This window comes from Cricetulus griseus (assembly GCF_003668045.3).
Source record: "Cricetulus griseus strain 17A/GY chromosome 1 unlocalized genomic scaffold, alternate assembly CriGri-PICRH-1.0 chr1_0, whole genome shotgun sequence".
Lineage (NCBI taxonomy): Eukaryota > Metazoa > Chordata > Mammalia > Rodentia > Cricetidae > Cricetulus > Cricetulus griseus.
Window position 1 is genome coordinate 256,637,125 of NW_023276806.1, and position 21,281 is coordinate 256,658,405.

Consider the following 21,281-nt stretch of genomic DNA (forward strand, 5'->3'; position numbering starts at 1 on the left):
CGACCCATCCTTTCGCCTTCTTGCCCTCACTCTCACGCAGACTCGAAGTTCCTTACCTTCTGAGTTGCCAGCCCACTCTGCACCCTGTTGCCTCAGACATGTGACTTGTTAGAAACACCTTGACAACATCCTGTCTGCTCTGTCTCCTGGGGCTGAGCATGACTTGCCTCTTCCAGACTTGGGGCATTTGATTGCACGTTGACTGATACTCTACTAGAGGTCTGCCTCTCCTCTCCGATTGTCAAAAGGATGAGATTCTTACTCTGTCTACTCAGAAAACAGTGCTGACCTGTGACAGTCACCAACTGTATTTACTGATGAAAGTTGGGGAACAGGCATTGGGGTGGGGCACAAATGTAATTTGGGCCCTTGGCAGGTGGAGGCAGGAGATCGAGGAGCTCAAGGCTAGCTTCAACTAAATAGCTAGTTCAAGGCCAGCCTGTGCTACATGGGTCCAGTCTGAAGGAGAGAAGGGAAATGGTGAATATTGAATGGTTAGTGGTGAATAAAAGATTATCTCTTGTAGAACCCTTTAGTACTGGTGCAGTATTATTTGCTGAGTCTGTGTACTCAACTGGGCCCTGGGGAATGGGGCGTGCTGACGTGACTTCATTTACAGTTCACTCCCTAGTGGAGACCTGAGTAGGGTGGGAGTGAGGAAACTCGGATGCCCTCTGAGTCTAGCCAGGAGGGGGAGTAGCAGCTAGAGGAACAGGAAGAAGGGGCAGCCCGAGTGCTGATTCTGTGCTATGGCTTGCATTATCGCCTCTGGCAGCGAATGGCTGGTTCCACAGCTCCACCCCTGCCTCTGGTTGTTCCCTCTGGCCTTTCAGCCCTGGGGTGATGAAGGGCTTCCTGCTGCCCAGGTCCCGGATGCCACACTGTGTGTTGCTCATTGCTTGGCCCATTCTTTACGCCAGTTTCATTAAGAGTCCTTCGGGTGCTTTCTATAGGGTTCCCCTGCCTCAATTGTGGGGTGTGGCGGTCAGGAGTTCATATTCCATTCCTTTTCTTTGCAGTTGAGTCCCACTCTCTTTAATTCCCAATCATCCCTTCTGTCACTTACCTCCACATTTGCAATCATACACTTCCATTCTCCTCATACGCTAGAAACTATCATCCGGCTCTCTGCTTTGATGGATGACAATGCAGCTCACTTGCACCTCCCTCTGCCGCCCTTGCTCACAGCCCCACATCTTCCGTCATTATTGATAGTGCAGCCTCCACTTCATTACCTTTCTGAGGAAGATTCTTGCTGTCGCACTCCTCCTTCCTCCACAGCATCTCTTGAGTCCATGTTTGGTAAAATGGCAATACTAGCAGCATAACTCAGCTGCTCTCCATGAACCACCTGTGTGTGTGTGTGTGTGTGTATGTGTGTGTGTTTGTGTGTGTATGCGTATGTATGTGTATATATGCATGTGTGTAGCTATGTGTATGAATGTGCATATGTATTTATGTATGTATGTGTGTGTATCTGTATGTTTTGTAAATATATGTATTTGTGTATGTACATGCATGTATGCATGCATGTGTGTGTATCTGTATATGTGTGTGTGCATATGTGTATACATGCATGTGTGGTGTATTTGTGTATTTATGTATTTAAGACATCATCTTACCATATAGTGCTGGCTGCCTGGAATTTGCTTGTCTCAAAGTCACAGAGATCTGCTTGTCCCTACTGAGAATAAAGGTGTGCACCACAACTCCAGGCTTGTCTACTGATCTTTTAAGGTTTAAATTGTCAGACCGTCTTTCTGTTGCTGTTGACAATACCATGACCAAAGCAACTTAAGGGAGGAAAGGATCTATTTAGCTTATTATTTTGGGTCACAGATCCCTGAGGGAGGGATTTGTAGGCAGGCCTGCTTGCTGTTCCATACAGAGTCAGCTCTGGGAAACATACTCAACTTCACAGCCAAAGAATTGCAGAGGAACCTAGGATTCTACAGCAGTGATGCTGGCTGGCCGGCAGGCTCCCGCTCAGCTAACTTTCTTACTTTGTCCAAAGCCACCTGCATAATCACCCACAATGGGCTGGCCCTACTGCATCTGACAATCTACAACAGACATGCCCATAGGCCCATCTGATAGGGACAGTCTCTAGAGATTCCCAGGTGTCAGGTTGATAGATAAAGCCAACTGGGACAGGGGAGGTGTAAGATCCAAATTATAGGAGGGTGCCAGGCAAGGTGGCCTACACCTGAAGTCCCAGGCAGGTAGATCACCATGAGTCTGAGACCAACCTGGATACACAGCAGGTTCCAGGCTGTTCCAGGCTACAGAGTGAGACCCTATCTCAAAACAAACAACCAAAAACCCTACAAAACCAGGTACAGCGGTGCATGCCTGCGATCTTGGCACTCAGGAGGAAGAAGCAAGAAGATCAGAAGTTCAAGACTACCCTCAGCTACACAGCAGGTTTGAGGCCAGCATGTGCCATGTGAAACCTTGTCTTCAATCCTAGCACCTGGGAGGCAGAGGGTATCCGATCTCTAAGTTGAGGCCACAGTAATGAAAGTGGAGGGCACAAAGAAGGAAATAGCCTCCCCAAGTGACAGGATTGTAAGTGGCATTGCTTCCTTTTATTTTGAATCCATTTTCTTTTTCTTTTTCTTTTTTTTTTTTTTTTTTTTTTTTTTTTTTGGTGTGTGTGTGTGTGTGTGTGTGTGTGACAAACAAGTTTTATAGGCGGAGAAGAATAGCTGGCTTTAAACTTGAAGGGGGAGTTGGCTCCGAATGAGAGTGTGAAACAACACTTTGCCTCTCTCTGTGCACACAAGCTTGGCCCTGAGAATGACCTCAGGAACTCTGTTGGAACAAAGTCACAAGGCAACTGCTCCTTCCCACCATCCTGGCTAACTTTATGTTAAGCTAACATCATCCGAGAGGAGGGAGAATATGCCTCCAGAAGATGGGGCTTTCAGTAGACCTGTGGGGCATTTCCTTTTTTTTTTTTTTTTTCCATTCATTTATTTAGCTCATATATAAAGTCATGCAGAATTATGGTACACAATACAGTATGTTCAAAATGGCATGGCTAAATTAAAGCAATTAACATGTTCTATCACACATATTCATCATTTTAGTTTTGAGAACACTTAAAGTATACTATCTCACAACTTTTAAAATATAGCACATTGTTATCATCCATATTTATCATGCTCTCAGTAGACCTCAAGACTTCACAGAGTCCATGCCTCTTGTCCAACTGGGGCATTTTGATTGGGGTGAGCCAAGCCTATTGTGAGTGGCACCACCCTGGGTCAATGGTCCTGGGTTTTATAAGAAAGCAGGCTGAGCCTGGGCATGGTAGCACATGCCTTTAATCTCAGCACTTAATGAGGCAGAGGCAGGTGGGTCTGTAGAGAGAGTTCCAGGATAGCTAGGGCTAAACAGAGAAACTCTGTCACGGCGGGGGGGGGGGGGGGGGGGGAGAAAAGGGGTAAAAAGAAAAAAGAGAAAGGCTCTTTGAGCCATGGGGGCAAGCCAGTAAGCAGCACTCTTAGCTCCCCACCCTGCCCTTTGTTCCTGCCCTTCTCTGACTGTGATTCAGGATGTGCTAGCCAGATAAATGTTTTTCTGTTGTAGTATTTCATCATGGCAGTAGTGACCCTGACTGAGACACCAACCCTCCCCTCAAATTAGCAAAGGTATTTGAGCAGCACCAATGGAAGGACACTGGCCTGTGCCCACACTGGGGATCTGTCTCACTTGCTGAAGTAGATCTAGTTTCCAGCTGGAGGTGGGACCAACGTTAGTTTGTTAGATCTAAAGTAGGATGAGGCCAGTTGTCTTTGACTCCAGTTCCAGGGATCCCATGCCCTCTGCTGACCCCAATGGCATCAGGCATATGTGTAGTACACATGTATGCATGTAGGTAAAGCATTCATACATATAAAACAAGGTAAATAAACCTAAAAGAATAAAAACAACTTAAAATTAAAGAGGATCTTAGGGTGTAGCTCAGTCAGAAGAGGCTTCCTAGCAATGCAGGAAGACATAGGTTCCCCAGTTCCATTCACTCTGGAGGTGAAGGCAGGAATTTCAGAAGTTCAAGGTCAATCTTAGCTACTTAGCAAGATGAAGCCAGCCTGGGCTACAGGGGACACTGTCGTACCTAAATAAGCAAGCAATGATAGGCTAAGAAAAAGTGACTCGCTAGAGGTCAGTTCCGTGTTAGTCTTTGATCAATCCTGCCGCTCCCCTGGACCTTTGAACTTAGCTGGCTTGTATGGCTGCCCAGATTGACTGACATGTAGACGACTCCCTACCCCCATCCTCCCCAACTACCCCATCCCCCACCCCTCACCCCCCACCCACTCCCCACCACTGCATCGGATCAGAAGACACCCCATTCTGTAGTGATCACTATAAAGCTCAATTTTATTGCTTAGGCTTCTCTAGGTTCCTCATTTACATACTTCAGGTTTTCTCTCCTCCCCTCTCCCCTCTCCCTCCCTCCCCAGGGTTTCTCTGTGCCCTGGAACTTGCTCTGTAGACCAGGCTGCCCTCCAGCTCACAGAGATCCGCCTGCCTCTGCCTCCTGATTGCTGCCACCCAGCTTTTAAGAGCTGTTTGTGCTCCTTGTTTTTTTTTGTTTTTTGTTTTTTTCAGGTTTATTTTGTGTGTATGAGTGTTTTGCCTGCATGTATGTCTGTGTACCTCATGTGTGCTTGATGACTGAGGAAGTGGTGAGCCTTTATGTGGGTGCTGGGAATTGATCCTGGGTCCTTCGAAAGAACAGCAAGAACTCTCAACCACTCTCCAGCCCCATCAGGCTCTTATTCCTCATTTACATACTGCTGGTTCTTGGTTCCTCATTTGCGTACTCAGGTGCAGTGGTATTGGATTTTGTGGTGCTCTTCCCCTGACGTCCCACCTAAGTCCCTCTTCAGCTTGGGGTGTGTTTCTCTGATGGTTTCATTCTGAGTGTGTTGGTTTTTGTGAATGTTGTTGTGTGTGTATGTTTGTGTATGTGTGTCTGTGTTTGTCTGTGTGTGTGTCTGTTTGTGTGTCTGTGTATCTGTGTCTGTGTATCTGTGTGTCTATCTGTGTGTGTGTGTGCCTATACTGTCGTTCCTCAAAAGCTGTCCACCATGTTTTTGAAATAAGGTCGCTCATTGGCCTGGAACTTACCACGTAGGCCAGGCTGGCTGAGCAGTAAAGCCCCAGAGACCTTCCTGTCTTTGTTTCTCTTTTCTGATGTTATAAGCACTGGCAGGTTACTTATTTGCGTCTTTCCTTTTTCTTTTCCTCTTTTCCAGTAGCTTCTGGGCTTTCAACTCAAGGCAAACAGCTCCCTGACTGAGCAATTTTCCTCATCCCCGATGGCTTCGTTCTTGAGGCCAGGGATTTTTCTACACTAGTCTCAACCATTGACAGACGTGTGGTGTTGCCCAGCCCTCAGCCCTCTTTATTGGCATCTGTCTGCCTGCAAACAGCCTCCTTGACTGCCCTCTGCTTGGCCTCCCCAGTGTCTATGCCAGGGTCTTCCCTTTAGCTCCAGGTCTTGTTAGAGACCTTAGTGAAGCTTCTTTGGCTCTCCTCTTGCTTTGTGCCTTTCTTTGTGCCCACTCTCGCTATCCCCACCTTCAAGACCCAGCATCGGGGTTTCTCAGCCTCTGTTCTGTTCATGTCATGGACCTGATAGTTCTGTGAGGAAGAGCTGATCTGTTCAATATAATGTTTGATACCATCCCTGGCTACCCCATGCCAATCAGAGTTCCCCAGTTGGGACACAAAAATGCCTCCAGGGCTGGAGAAATGGCTAAGTGGTTAAGAACCATGCTTGGCGCTCTTCCAGAGGACCCAGGCTTGGTTTCCAGCATCATATTGTGTCTCCCAACTGCCTGTCGCTCCAGCTCCAGGAGATCTGTCCCCTTCTGAACCCTTCAGCACATGCAAACACACATACTTACATACGGGTACACAAAATTAAAAAATAAAATATGTATTTTGAAAAATGTCTCCAGACATGGCCAAATGTCTTCCAGAGGTTAAAATTATTCCAGGTTAAAATTAAAATTACTGTCTTGTATGATGCAGTCTCCTATGCCAGTGTTTCTCTGAGCATCCCACTCACCACACTCAGGACCCTCCCAGCTCAAGGCTACTGTGTCAGCTATGCCCACTGCACCGTCAGCTGTGCCCACTGCTTTGAGCATTCTCTCCTCAGAGCTTCCCATGAGTTTTGCTCATGGCTGAACTGGCCTCCTCACCAAAGCCCTTCTTTCCACCCCAGGCATCCTGTTTGTTTTATTTTTGTGCATTTTATTCTCTACCCACTCTGTGTGTGTGTGTGTGTGTGTGTGTGTGTGTGTGTGTGTGTGTGTGCGCGCAGTGGAAATCAGAGAACACTTCTGGGAAGTGGTTCTCGTCTTCCACTGTGTGGGTCCTGGAATCACGCTTGGATTCCCAGGCTTGGCAGCAGGTGCCTTCACCCACTGAGCCATCTCACTGCCCTCTAACCTCCCATCCCTGCTTTTTAAGACAGTCCTCCAAATGTGTCTGATATCATTCCCTGGTCCTTTCCCATTGCTCTCGCTGATCCAGACACATCAACCTTCTACCAGTCACATCAGGCATGTGGCCCTGTCTCTGTGGGCCCTGTGACCCTAATTAAACCAAACTTGAATCAAAATAATCTGGGATAAAAAGTTCGTCTTTTCTGAACACGTACCTATTTTGGATTTGACATCATTTCCTAAAAGATGCAGCTGACGTAAACAACCATTTGCAGAGTGCTTGTGTTTTACTGGGTATTCTAAGTCATCTGGAAATGGTTCAAAATAGATACAGAATTGTGTGCAGGTTACATGCAGACACATCAGAGACTTAATCCTGGTACCCAAGTGGGATCCTGAAACCAGTCTCCCATGGTACTCTAGGAAGAAAATGTATTTTTATATTGTTTCACTTTTATCTGTTAAAGTGGAATTTCCAGGGCTGGCAAGAAAACTCAGCAGGTAAATATACTGGCCACCTAACCAGAGTCTCCCCATCTGCCCCACAATGGAAAAGCTTTGACCCTTTCTGTCTGTCCTCTAACTTCTATACATTAACAATGACACACATGCCCAAAGACATGCCTGAGAGCACACAGCACACACATGTGCTCAAGCACACATTCACACATAATAAATAAATAAAATTTAAATATTTTTATTTGGGGAGGGTTGGGTTTTTGTTTGCTTGCTTTGTTTTGAGACAAAGTCTGACTGTGTAGCTCTGGCTGTCCTGGAACTTACTATGTAAAGCAGTCCAGCTTTGTACTCACGGAGATCCACTGTCTCTGCCTGTCTAGTGCTAGGACTAAATTTTTAAACCATAAGATTCTATTTTGAGTTGTCTTTTTGGTAATTTAATGGCATAGTTCTCCTTCGTGAACTCTGCAGGTGACAGAGTGACATCACAATGTCAAAAAGTGAGACACACCTACAAGAAAAACATGCTTCCTTTACAAAGATGTTCATAAAGGCTGTGCTGGGTATCCCGTTTGTTCAGCGTTCCTTTGACTGGCCCTAGCTGCAGTTCTGACTTTAATTGTAATTTGTATTTGCCCTGCCCTGGTTGACATTTTAATTTCCTATTATGTACATGTGCTTTCTAAAAGCAGTCTTTAGTTAATATTTAATTAGCATAAGAGGTCAGGCCACCACTATGGTGGTGCCCAGGAATGGCTGTGTTTAATAAGTGTTGAATCAAAGCTTTGTGTCCCCACCCCAGGAGCTTTTCACTACCCCACCCCTTGCTCCAGCCTCATCCCTTCCCTTTGCCTATTCTGTACTCTTCCTTATCTCAACTCCCCATCACCGCCCTCATGGCCCATGTAGACTGTGTCCAGAAAAACAGAGCCCAGGAGGCCCCCCAGCATTCCCAGGTCCTTCAGAGGCCACAGCAGAGCCTTTTGCCACATAGTTACAGAGGCAGAGAGCTCACCCAGTGCTCGATGGAGGCTTGTGAGTTTCTAGTTCCTTTCCTGGGCAGGTAGCCCAGGAGAGGACCCACCTGAGCCCGAGTACCCTAGCAGGGATAGCCAGGGACAGGAGGCAGGGAGAAGGGGGAGTGCAGAGTATACCCCCTTGTGTCTGTATGACACCAAGAGGAGGGGGCGTGCGAGAGAGGGGAGGGGAAGCAGAAAGGGAGAAGTGGAGGAGGGCCAGGATATAAGGCGGGGAAAAGAGGCTAGAGAGGGGCTAGGAAGAAGAGAGATGGGGGAGAGAGAGAGAGAGAGAGAGAGAGAGAGAGAGAGAGAGAGAGAGAGAGAGAGAGAGAGAGAGAGAGAGAGAGCACATTCAGGCGTGAGCTGTCTGCCTGTCACTTGAAGACACCTGATGGGAACATTCTTTCCTCCTCTGCTTCCTGCCCTGCCTCTTTGTTCTTTGTATCTGAATCGTGTGAGCGTGTGAATAGAGGAGCCTCATCCTGCAGTTATTTTTACAAGGTCCCCTCTCTGCTCCAAATGACTCAGAGTTGAGATCTGCTCTGGAAGATGTACCTTGAGAAGCACCAATGAGGTGCTGAGCCCTGGGCAATCTGGAGGGCAGGAGTAGAAAGAGGCCCCTGACCTTGCTCTCCTTTAGAGATGTGTCCACTGCAGGGATTGAGGCGGACGCTTCCCCTCTTCCTCTCCTGTCCACCAGTGCTTTTCCTCAGTGTCTTTCTCCTTCAGCAGAGCCTGCCATGCCTGCTTGCTGATCGGGAGAGGAGCAAACACCATCCAGTCAGCATGACAAGCTGTGGGTAGATAGGAGAGGCCTGTGGCCTCAAAGGTCTGATGGCCCTGGTTGAAGGGCAGGCATTTAGTCAAGAGTATTGATGGCACCCACTCCTGTCCCCACTAACCAACCATGCTTCTTCCACACACCACAGCTGACACCTAGACTGAAGGTGTGCAGAAGAGCTAGGGAAGGCCATGCCCCACCCTTGGGGGATGATGCGTTTGCTGGGTGTATAAGGGATGGAGAACTATGTGCTCATGGACTGTGGTGGGATCCATGTTCCAGAAGGTTCAGATCCACACACTTTCTGGACCTGGACCAGAAGTTGTCATCACACTCAGTGTGACTGTCCTCTGATTTGATCCATCCTGTCCACTTTGGGAGTGAGGACTTGGGGCTGTCTCTGCTGTGTATGTGTGGGTGTGTGGGTGTGTTCATGCTCACATGCTCAAAAACCATAGGTTAGCCTGCTGTGGGGGAGGGCAGCTTGGGGGGGGGTGTGTGTGTGTTCATGCTCACATGCTCAGAAACCAGAGGTTAGCCTGTACTCTCTTCAGTTGCTCTCCTTGGTTTTCAGTCACTGTCTCTCACTGGCCTGGGGCTTGCCCATAACTGGACTCATTGGTCAGCCAGTCCTAGCATCTGCCTGACTGCTCCTTCTGACTGCAGTGTGCCTCTCCCCTAGCCTTGGCATTTCCATCTTTCTTGGGAGAGTGCTGAGGGTCGTGGGTTGGGGGTGTAGGCCTGGTGAGAGAGCTTGTGGGTGATGGCTTTTGATACCAAGCCTGGCATCCTGGGATGGAGCCCACAAAGTCCTGTGATCTCTACACGTGTAATACACACACCCACACACACACACACACACACACTAAAATTAATGTAATTTTAAAAAAGATTTTTAAGACTCAGATTTTCCCCTAAATCAACTGTCTCCCAAAATCTCAGAAACTGGTAGTAAATACCACTCCCTCACTGTTTCTGAACAGTCTCAGTCTAACCCTTCAGATACCCTTTTGAGAGAACCAACCCTTCTCCTGCTGTCCAGCCATCCCTGGAAGGAGAATGGGGTGTGGCACACATGTGGCCCTTCTCTTCTTGGGGAGAGTGGCAATATGGGGCTGACAAGATGTCTCAGTGGTCAAGAGCTGATTGCTTTGTTTGTTTGGTTGGTTGGTTGATTGATTGGTTGGTTTTGTTGTTTTTTTGAGACAAGGTTTCTCTGTGTAGCCCCGGCTGTCCTACAACTTGCTCTGTAGACCAGGCTGGCCTCGAACTTAGAGATCTACCTGCCTCTGCCCTCCAAGTTCTGGGTCAGAGGTGTGCACTGTCATGCCCATCTTCACAAACTGCTCCTTCAGAGAACCTGAGTTCAGTTCCCAGTACCAACATGGCAGCTCACGGGGGATCTGACACCCTCTTCTGGCCTCTTTGAACAACTGCATACATGTAACATTTGCTCACACAAACAGGTGCACACATAAAATATTAAAAATAAGTCTTAAAAATAATTGCTTGTTTGCGTAGATGGCAGCTTCAGGTTTCTGAATGTGAAGCAAGGGGTGCACCATGGTCCCCACACCCTGCTTCCAGTTCTTGCTGACCTTTTGATTCCTCCAGGGCAGGTGTCGGCACTAGGCCCTGTTGACATTTTAGGTGAGACAATTTGCTGTTGTGGGGTTTGTCTGAGCATTTCCAGTGCTTAACATCTCCCCTGACCCTGACCATAGATGTTAGCAGACACCCTGTCTATGACGTCAGGAAGGTCTCTAGGTTACCACTGCCAGGTGTCCCATAAGGAGTTATCAACCACAAGACTGGCAGTGCCGAGTTTGAGCAGCTTTGCAAGAGTTCTGTCTAACAGAACTGTCCCTGTGAGCCAGGACGATTTACGTAACCTCTCTGAATCTTAGTCTCCTCCCTTATAAACTATGGACCAACAAGATGGCTTAGAAGGTAGGTGCCTACTGCCAAGCCAGTCTGAGTTCAGTCCCTGAGACTCACATGGTAGAAGGAAAAAACACAACTCCCACAAATTGTCCTCTGACCTCCACACTCATGCTGTGACATACAAAATAAATACAGTAAAAGAAAGTAGAGCAAACAGTACCTTGTACTGTTATTCTAAGACAGATAGATGCTGGAAACATCCTGATTTGTGCAGCTCAGTAGGGTTGCCACCAACCTTGCATAGCTGTTGGTTTCTTTAGTGGCTAATGTGCTGAAGAACTGGGATTTTCTTCAGTTTAGTGGGGTTTTTTTTTAATATTTTGTGTTTTTTCCCTTAAAATCAATTATTTTCCTAGGCTTGATAGACCAAGGCTATATCCTAGTTTTCCACATCTGAAAGGCATACTTTAAAATTCTCAGTTCTATAATTTTTATTTAGCAAAGATACTATAGAAAATGAATCACTGTGTCTTCTCAAGGAAGAAAAAGAAATCAGTTCTCCATAGCGGTCTTCCTCCCTCCTCCTCCCTCCCTCCCTCCCTCCTCCCTCCTCCCTCCCTCCCTCCCTCCCTCTCTCTCTCTCTCTCTCTCTCTCTCTCTCTCTCTCTCTCTCGCTCTCTCTCTCTGTTGGGTATGCCATGGCACCTGTATAGAGGTCAGAGGACTACTACTTTCAGGAGTCACTTCTCTCCTTCTACCTCAGTGTAGGTCCCAGAAATGGAATTTAGGTCACTGGGCTTATTTGGTAAATACTTGACTCTCTTAGCCATCTCACTGGCCTCACTTGGATTGTCTTATTATATGAACACCCAGAGGGAGCAGGGCCCTGGGGGAAGTCACTTTGGGCTTGCACTCAGACATAACAGCCTCTTCCTTAAGGCAGCTGGTCTCAGGCTAGCCACACTTCAAGCACTTTTCACTTCTTTATTCATTCTTTCATGACAGCGTCTCTCATGGAGCCCAGACTGCCTGGAATTCTCCGTGTAGCTAAGGATGACTTTGAACTTGTGATTCCTCTGCCTCCGGGTAGGGAAGGAACTCGGGGTGTCCAAGGACTTGAGACAAAGTGGGCAGAGCTGTCATTGAGGTAGGAGGATTGGGGCTGGCCTCCCTCCAGCGGGGCCTGGGCTGAGGAGACACCGTCAGTGTCTGAGCAGCTTCACAGTGAAGTGAAAAGACCCAAGTGTCTTCGGTCTGGAGTGAGCACATTCGTGAAGGCTGGACGAAGTCTCCTGCTGTATCTCATGATGGCCTTGGGTGGGGTTCTCACCGCCAGTGCATGTAAAGCATATTTTTCTCTTCTTCCTCCTCCCCGCTTCTCTCCTGGCTCTTCTCCCCTCCTTTCTCATCTATGCCAATTTCTAGCTTAATGTGGGAGGCAAGGAGGGAATTCTCCACACTTCATTTGGTCCGGCTCCCCCCCGTCCGGGAAGTTCAGTAGGCTGTTTCCTGTGCTCCTCCCTTCCGTGGCAGACCCCTACCCCTGACGTCCCCTCCATTGCAGTTGCCATCTGGCTGAAGGGAGCAGCCCTTTACTTAGGCTTCCAGGCAATCATTTTAAAGTGTTGGTGTCTGTATATGTGTCCCTCAAGACTCAGTCTTGGGGCAAGATGGCACTTGTCACCAAGCCTGACAACCTGAGCTCAAACCCCAGGACCCACATTGTGGAAGGAGAGAACCAGTTCTCACAAACTGCCCTCACACCTTTGCAGAAGTGCTGTCTCACACACAGAGACAGACACACAGAGAGACAGAGAGAAAGAGGCACAGACAGAGACACACACAGACACACAGAGACAGGCACACACATACACAGAGAGAGACACACACACACAAAGAGACACAGACACACACATACACACAGAGAGAGGCACACAGAGACAGGCACACACAGAGATAGACAAACACACACACAGATACACACATACATACACACATACACTCAGAGAGAGAGACACACATAGAGAGAGACACAGACACATACACAGAGAGACATACACAGAGAGACATAGACACACACAGAGATACACACTCACAGAGAAACACAAACACACATACATATGGAGAGACACACATGCACATACATCAGTGCAATAAGTAATTTTTTTAACCTTAACCTTCATTCCCCTGATTCTAAAAACTGTGTGGTATGTGAGCCAGCATTTGTCACCTTCATTGTGTGGGAGGGAAATGGAGGCTGAGGCGGAGGACGAGAATGTACAGTGGACCTGGCCATGCTGGAGGCCATGGGTCCTTGGGAAGACGTGCTTCCTTCCTGAGTTTTCCTTGATGGTCACATGGGAAGCGGCTCAGCCTGGTTTCTGTCCCCTGAGGAGGAATGGTCAGAGAGGAAGGGTGGAGTGCCTCATGCCCGGACTCAGCCATTGAGTTTTATGGACTTGGGCAAAGCCCCAGGTCTCGGTCTCGATACATCCTAGTGACCTCAGTAGTGATTCAAGGGTGTGTAAGATTTGGTATGTGTGAGTATGAGAGTGTGTGTGGAGGTCAGAGGACAACCTCGAGTGTCATTCTCCTCAGGTACCACCCATCTTACTTGCTATGTTCGTTGTTGTACTTTTTTGTTTGTTTGTTTTTTGTTTTTCTTCGAGACAGGGTTTCTCTGTGTAGCTTTGGAGCCTATCCTGGTGCTCGCTCTGGAGACCAGGCTGGCCTGAAACTCACAGAGATCCACCTGCCTCTGCCTCCCGAGTGCTAGGATTAAAGGCGTGCGCCACCAACACCCAGCTCATTGTTGTACTTTTTATGTTTGCTTTGACACTGGGACTCTCACTGTCCGGGGCTTGTCTGATTAGACTAGACTGGGTGGCCAGTGTGCCCCAGGGATCCTCCTGCCTTGTCCTCCCCATCACCGTGGTGACAGGCAAATGCCACACCACACCATTTCCCCCCATAGGTCTGAGGATCTAACTTGGGTCCTCTTGCTCACACAACAGTGCTTTTATTGACTGAGCCATCTCTCCGTTGTTCCTGTAAGGTAGAAGCCATGCCTGCCTCCTGGACTCCTAATTATCAATGATGGGTCTGGGGCTAGAGCCAGTGCCCATATCCCAGCCCTGAGGCCCTGGGTGGAGTCCCCGGGTTACAACTGTATCACTCTGGGATCCAATACAGTTGCTGTGGATCCTGAATGACCAAGAAACCATGAGTTGTTGGGACTGTCAGTCAGTCACAGTGAGCAACCTTCAGCTTTGCACAGCTGTCCAAGGCCAGACTAGGCAATCTTTTGATTTTTACATCAGGGGAGAGTCATGGCTGTCCCCGCAGTAATGGCTGCCCCATCGCCAGGGCCTGTTGGGAGGAGCAAGCATTCTCAGTGTAGACCTCATTCGTGAGACCCCATGGGCGGGACTTCCTGTCTCTCTCTCTAGGAGAGGAACAAGGCAGTGTGGCCAGTGAGGGGCAGGCCCAGCCTGTAGCCTGTCTTCCTAGCCCCACCACTCATGGTCTGTACATGAGTCCGGGTTCCCTTTCTTAGAGCCCTGATTTTGTTTTCCTAAGGACTGAAACTAGGGCCTTGTGTACTGGAGGTGATTACCCCTGAGCCACACCCCCCCCCCGGCCCAGCAGTAAGTTTAATAATATACACCTCCTGAAACACCAGGCCTACACACCCACTGCCTGTCTTACAAGTAGCGCTGCCCAACTAATTTTAACATTTGCCAAATTGAAGCTAACCAAGATATAGTGTTGTAGAAAGAACAGCAATAGCACACCCAGGGCCATCAAGTGGCCCCTATTTTGGATACTTCCTGCCAGTTTAGGAAGAGGGAGGAGTTAGCAGAGATTGGTATACAGTTCCTGGTTTCTTCCAGGTAATCTGGTAGAACTAATTAAAAACAAATAAAAAATATCACCCAGCTTGAATGCCTGTCTTGACTGACACAGGGATGAATATGGGAACAAAGCCGGGAGCTGGCTTACATAGAGAAGATCTAGCTGGGCTCCTTCCTGCCACAGGACCTTTGCACAGGCCAACCACAGGGCCACACAGCAGCACCATTTCTCTGTATCCTTTCTTCTTTGTGCCGGTCTTGTACTGCAGCAGCCACACTTCTTTAGGTCACAGTTGTTTCTAATTCCTAGTTAGTTGACACCAGACTGTAAGCTCCCTAAAGTTAGGGCAGAGTGTCTCATGTGACTCGTGTGTTTGTCGCCCGGCTCTTGTTACTGCACTAGTCTCACTGGATGAATGAGTGGATGCTTGAGTGAACTGCACTAGTCAATTGAATTTTCCTTCCCTTAATTCCAGCCAATAATTTCATCTTAGTAAGAAAGGGCAATTGTAATTATCTGGTCTTGGAAATTTTTATAAATGGAGGAGGAGTGTTGTTCGGTATGTGGGGTATGTGTGTGTTGTGCTGTATATGGTGTGTGTATGTATGTTGTTCTGTATGTGGGATGTGTGTGTGTGTGTGTGTGTGTGTTTTCTGTATGTGGGATATGTACTTGTTAGTCTGGGAGTCTGGGTGTGTGCACATGTATGTACATGTGTGTACAGATGCCAGAGAATCTTGTGCAGAAGGTATTTTATTGAGTCTCCCCAGCCCATAGCTAGCTGTTTATGTCTCTCTTAAGCCTCGTTAGGGAGCTAGAAGGGCATCCCAAGTCCAATGTACAGTAGATGACATTCTGAGTTGCTGGTCCCAGGCTCAAGGCTTACTTGAGAGACAAGCCCTTCCAAGGACTCGTGGTCCACAGGAAGCCTCAGGAAGAGGCTATGAACTGACTTCCCAGCTCCCCAGAACTGAACCTTTTCCCACTTCCCTCTCTGCCATGTCTTGGCTCTCCGTCAGGTCTGCTGTTCAGATGCCAATAGCTGTATTAACTTTTTGTATACAAACACTTCTCCCCCAAGAACCTTCTCTTCACTGTTGTTCAGAGTTAATGATGTACCATCTCTGGAACGGTACAGACATCCTTCAAAAAACTTCCGTTACGGTGAGATTCTTGATAGAATTTTGTGAGCAACCAACTCCAAAACTGTAGATGCTTTAGGTTAGAAACAGGGGGAGGGGGGTCGGTGTTTTAAAAGAAAACAAGCCTTTGAAAGGGGAAGTTTTCTTCTTCAGGGCTAGCTGCTTCTAAAGTTTAAATTAAGAACTACCTACAAGCTGAGACACGGAAGCTCCTAGCTTTTGCTCTTAAATAGAGAGATGGCTGAGACTGGCTTGGAACACCTCCCTTGGGCACAAGGTGATCTTGAGGGCAGTAGGCATGGAAGCCCCCCTTCCCCCCACCTTCTTTTTTCAAAATAAAATCTGTCACTAGCAAAGGGTTTACCGATTTTTTTTTAAAATCAAGATGGCTAGTCACCGTAAAGGTACTCCCTGGGCCCAAACCAACTTCTGCAAGCTGCCCTGTGACTAACACAGTCACTGGGACTCCTTCAGCCCCTCCTGACTATGTACACACACATGCATGCAGATCAAATAAATAGATCTGATTTTAGTTTTAAGGGTTTGTCTATTTTAATTTTGTGTGTACTGTATGTATTATTTTGTGTTTGCCTACATGTGTGTTCATGCCTAGTATCCACAGAGCCAGAACTGGGTGTCCAGTTGCTTTTCTTGCAATTTGAGTTGCAAATGGTTGCAAGCTGCCATGTGGGTGCCAGGGCCTTCTATGAGAGCAGCTGGAATTCCTGCTTGGTTGTTTGTTGTTGTCTTTTCCCGCTAGTTGTGTCTATGAGGCGATGGCTGTGTGGTAAAAAATACTTGCCACACAGGCATGAGGATCAGGAGTTTGAATCCCCAGAACTCACAGAAATGCTATAAATGCTGGGTGAACGTGGCAACCTTCATTAATTCCAACACAGAGATAGGGTCCATGTAGCAACTGATCCATGACCAGCTCTGAGCTCACCTAAAATCCTGTCCAGTAAGTGAGCGATCAAGGAAGAGTCCAACATCAGTCCTGAGCCTACATACAGGCATGGGCACGCGCGCGCGCGCGTGCGCGCGCGCACACACACACACACACACACACACACACACACACACACACACACAGGACACATGAGAAACTGTCACTTCTATAGCACTTAGTGGAATGAACACCAGTGGCAAATGGTGTATTTTCTGTCAGTGTTAATAGAGGTCTCCTTGTTCTCATTCAGAGAGGTGGCTTGAGCCCAGATCAGGGAGGTGACAGTGGCACTGGGAGGTTCAGGTCAAATGAACTTGCATTTCATTTCCTGATAGTGGCAAGTGGGTGACAGTACCTATCTCCAGACAGTTGGAGACGCTTTGTCAAAGTCCATGTTGTGGTTCCTCCTTCTGGAAAGAGACCCTCAGAAACAATTAACTTTCTGTAGTCCAGGGGGTGCATTTGAAATTACTTTTTATGTCTAGCCCTTCCCTCTCCTCTGAACCAAGGCTCCAGCCAGACCTTAGGTGGGTGACTGGGTCAGGCCTTAGAACATGGGTATCTGTGCGGCTGTACCCCACAGCTGTGCCCTCTAGTTCTACTCGCCAGCTGGGCTCCAGGAATGGGACTTGCCAGCACAGTGTCCCTGCTTCAGTCCATGAAGGAATCCAGAATCTGAGAGAGGACACTTAGGAATGGTCACATCCACTCAACAATAATCTGCTAGATTGAATAATTTAAACAAACAAACAAAAAAAGCTTTGTCTTTGAGTATTTTTCCGTTTCTCTAGCAGTTAATTTGTCTTATATATCAGAGTAGTATTTGTCAGTTGCTTAGAAATTAAGATGCGCCAGGCAGTGGTGGCCCACGCTTTTAATTCCAGCACACGGGAGGCAGAGGCAGGTGGATCTCTGTGAGTTCGAGACCAGCCTGGTCTACAAAGCGAGTGCCAGGACAGGCTCCAAAGCCAGAAGGAAGGAAAAGAAAAGAAATTAAGATGCAAAACAAGTCAGGTGGTGGTAGCACACAGCTTTAATCCCAGCACTTGGGAGGCAGAGGCAGGCGGATCTCTGAGTTTGAGGCCAGGCTAGTCTACAGAGTGAGTTCCAGGACAGCTAAGCCAGTTTTTTGTTGTTGTTGAAATGGTTGGAGAAGTACTGTGTCACAGTACTTGGAGGTCACCACAGACTGCTTGAGGAGTATTTCCTATGGCACTCTAGCGCTACAGCTCCCTTTTAACTCACTCTTGCTATCTTGGGGACCTCATCTAAGTCATCTTAGTGGCCTCTTCCCTGGGCTCCTCTGGACACATGGCACAGCTTGGGAAAGGTCTTCGGTATGTGTTTGCACACTGGCTACCCCAGTGCACGGGAGGGTGAAGGAGGATTCTGGAACTCTGGGACTTTGGACCAGTGGCTTCTGCCAGATGATGGTGATGCAGGAGTGAGCGACGAGAAAGTGACCCTGACTTCTCCTTTGCCCTCAGACCCAGGTCTCTTCTTCCCACCTGCCCAGCAGCATGAGAGCAGCATGACTGGCCAGCCGCAGGAGAAGCCCCCAGAGCCAGGCCCCCAACTCAGCCATCCGCTACTGAGATCAAGGTGAGCTTGCTTGCTTCTTGCTTGCTTCAAGGAAGCCATTGGAAATAGGTGTTTCATTTAATCAAACTGTATGTACTGTTTTTGGCCCTTGTGGTATACTGGACGAACAGGAGGTGCTGAGAAAAGGGTAAACTTAAAACCCTCATCACAACCAGCTCCACACCTTTAATCCCAACACCTGGGAGACAGGCAGATCTCTGAGTTCAAGGCCAGCCTGGTCTACATAGGGATGTCCAGAACAGTCAGGGCTACACATAGAAAGAGCCTGGCTCAAAACAAAACTGACAGACAAACAACTTATGTTGGGACTGGAGAGATAACTTAGTTGGAATACCTACCTAGAGTTAAAAGCCAGCTACAAGGGTATGTTATCACAGTCCCAGTGATGAAGAGTTGGGGGTTGGAGACAGGCTGGTCCTGGAGCTTGCTTAGGAGCTAGTGTGGAATCCTGAGGAAAGTTTCAGGCCAGTTAGGGACAAAAGGTGGAAGATGTCTGAGGACTGACACCAAGGTGTCTTCTGACCTTCATAGACTCTCCAGGCACACACACACACACACACACACACACACACACACACACACACACACACACACGAAGTGTGTTGGCTAGGCATGGCATCTTGCACTCATTTGGTGGTTGAAAGGTCAGGTGGGGGCAGAAACGACTAGGACCTCCTGAACCTGGGACCATGCTGGCGTCTTTTAGAGGACTTTGAATGAGTGAGTCTCCGGGATATGATGCTGCAGAGATGACAGCGATTAAGAGCACTGGCTGCCCTTGCAAAGAACCCAGGTTAGGTTCTCAGCACCCACATGGTGGCTCATAGCAGGTGTAACTCTGGTTCCAGAAAATCTAGAACCTTCTTTAGGCCTCCTTTAGCATCGCTTGCACATGGTGCACACACATACATGCAAATAAACACACACATCAAATAAAAACAAGTTCACCTTTTTAAAAAAAATCTGGGACAGGATGGAATTGCAAAGATTAGTCTGTGGTATGGGAGTCAAAGGGATCTTTCTTAGATTGGAAACTACATTGGAAAAGCCTTCCGTTACTTTCCTGTTATGACAAAATGGCTGACAGAGCAGTGCACCAAGTGGGTTTGTTTGGGTTTCCAGTTTGTGGAGAGTAGGACCTGGCGTGGTGGGGGAGACATGGCCACTGGAGCGTGAGGCTGCAGGCCTTGTGTCTGGTTGGGAAGTCAAGAGAGCTGACTGCTGCTGTTCACTCATATCCCTCAGAGTTTTATTTTCAGACCCCAGCCTGTGGGGTGCTGTCACCGCATTCATTGTGGCCTTTATTCCTCAGTTAAGACTTCTTGGATGCCCTCATATCATAGACTGGGAGTCTGTGTCCACTGTGACTCCAAGTCTTGTCGGGTTGACAGTGAAGCCTGCCCGTCACAGACACCTGGGCACTGGGACCACTTCTGCTTCTCTGCCATTTCTGTCTGCCGACCCGTCTGCCACCTGGAACCTCACCTCACATTCACCTTTCAGACTCCTCTGCCTTTGCATGTAAAGAAGTACCTCATGATGTAATTTTTTTGCATAAATCATCCCTAGACACCGGTGTCACTCCCTTGTCCCTTTGTCCTCTCTGTATTGGAAAGGACTTCATTGATTCCAGGGTCTGCTTTGTCACTCGCTACCTCAACTTGTACCATCCTCAAGTCTTTCATTTCTCACTCATGAGGCAGCCTCTTCACTCTGTTTGCGATGAGAAAGGCAGGCATGGTAGCGTAACCTGTGGTCTCGGTGCTTGAGAGAATCGGCAGGTGGTGTCCAGGCTAGTCATGGATACATAGTGAGAACCTGTCAGGAAGAAAAAAGTAAGAAGGAGGAAGAGGAGGAAAAAGAGAGGGGTATGGAGACAAACACAGACAGATGGACCTAAGTTATCTTTCTTCTTAAACAAAGTAGATTGGTTATAGATTTTCCAAGAGTTTGGAGTTTGAACTATTCTTGTGGAGTCAGTTTTTTTCTTAAATATTTTATAAACCCATGAATGAATGTGTTCTTTTATTATTGCTTTTGGTTTTGTCTACATGATCAAAACAATAAGGTTGACTTCGGTGATGGCAGGTTAACGCAAGTCCACAAACTCAACAAAGAATAACAGATATTTATTTGGGGAGCACTCACACAATGAAGGTAAATAACCGTGGTCTTCTGCCTAGAGGTGCAGACCTGAGATCCAGGATGCTCTGACCACAACCCAAGAGTGAGGTCCCTCCTCTTCCTTATAAGGGATCAAGTTGCAAACAGAAGCCACACCCTCAGTGTATTGGCGGAATAAGATGCCACCACACTTCGGGGCTTGGTTTTGTTTGTTTGCTTGTGTTTGAGACAGGGTCTCTCTGTGTAACCTAGAACTCACCATATAGATCAGGCTGGCCTTGAACTCTCCGAAATACTTTGGTCTCTGCCTCCCAAGTGCTGGGCCTAAAGGCACAAGCCTCCACATGAGGCATGGTTGTTCTTCGGGCATCTCAAATCATCTATATTATATTCTTTCCTAATTCTGCATGCTCAATATGTTAGTTATTGAAAGAGGTGTGAGCTGGGAACATGGCTCAGTGGTAGTTTTCTTGTGTTGCATGCATGAACCCCCTGGGGTCAGTCCCCAGCACCTCTACAAGCTCCCCAAAAGAGAGAGAAAAATGTGTTAAAAAGTTCTCATTGGACTTGAACTGCTTCTTGCAATGCTAGCGTTTTTGCTTTATATATTTTAAAGTAATGTTCTTTGGTGTATGGGTTTGGTTCTTATCCATCCAACATTAGCATTCCAACATTCAGGAAACTGAGGCGGGAGGATTCCAAGTTCAAGGCCTGCCTGGTGGAGATTCTGACTCAAAAAGCCATTAGAAAAAAAGGTTCACTGCTTGGCTTAAAGACGAATTGGGGTCACTGGTACCATGTGAATGCTTGTGAGTTTTCTGTTCTTTCCTCTGAACTGATTTCCCCCTTTGTTCCGCTCTCTATCTTAATTGCAATCTGTGTATTTTGTTTTCAGTGGTTGCCCCGGATATTTTAACAGTTATATTAAAGTCTAAAATTAACCAATGTTTCCCCCTCCTCCCAAATAATACAGAACCTCAGACTGGTTTCATTTTA

General features: G+C 47.6%; 1 protein-coding gene across 32 annotated transcripts in view; it reads left to right on the forward strand.

Annotated features, from left to right (window-relative positions):
- Nucleotides 1–21,281, forward strand: part of Trerf1 (transcriptional regulating factor 1) — a 217,429-nt gene that overhangs the window by 129,757 nt on the left and 66,391 nt on the right. For 30 of the 32 annotated variants that reach the window (XM_027389130.2, XM_035451629.1, XM_027389134.2 and 27 more), the window contains one exon: nt 18,047–18,161. The exons of the other annotated variants lie outside the window; for them this stretch is intronic. The gene's annotated coding sequence lies outside the window, so the exon portion shown is untranslated. The remainder of the gene's footprint in view (nt 1–18,046; nt 18,162–21,281) is intronic. 32 annotated transcript variants of the gene reach the window in all.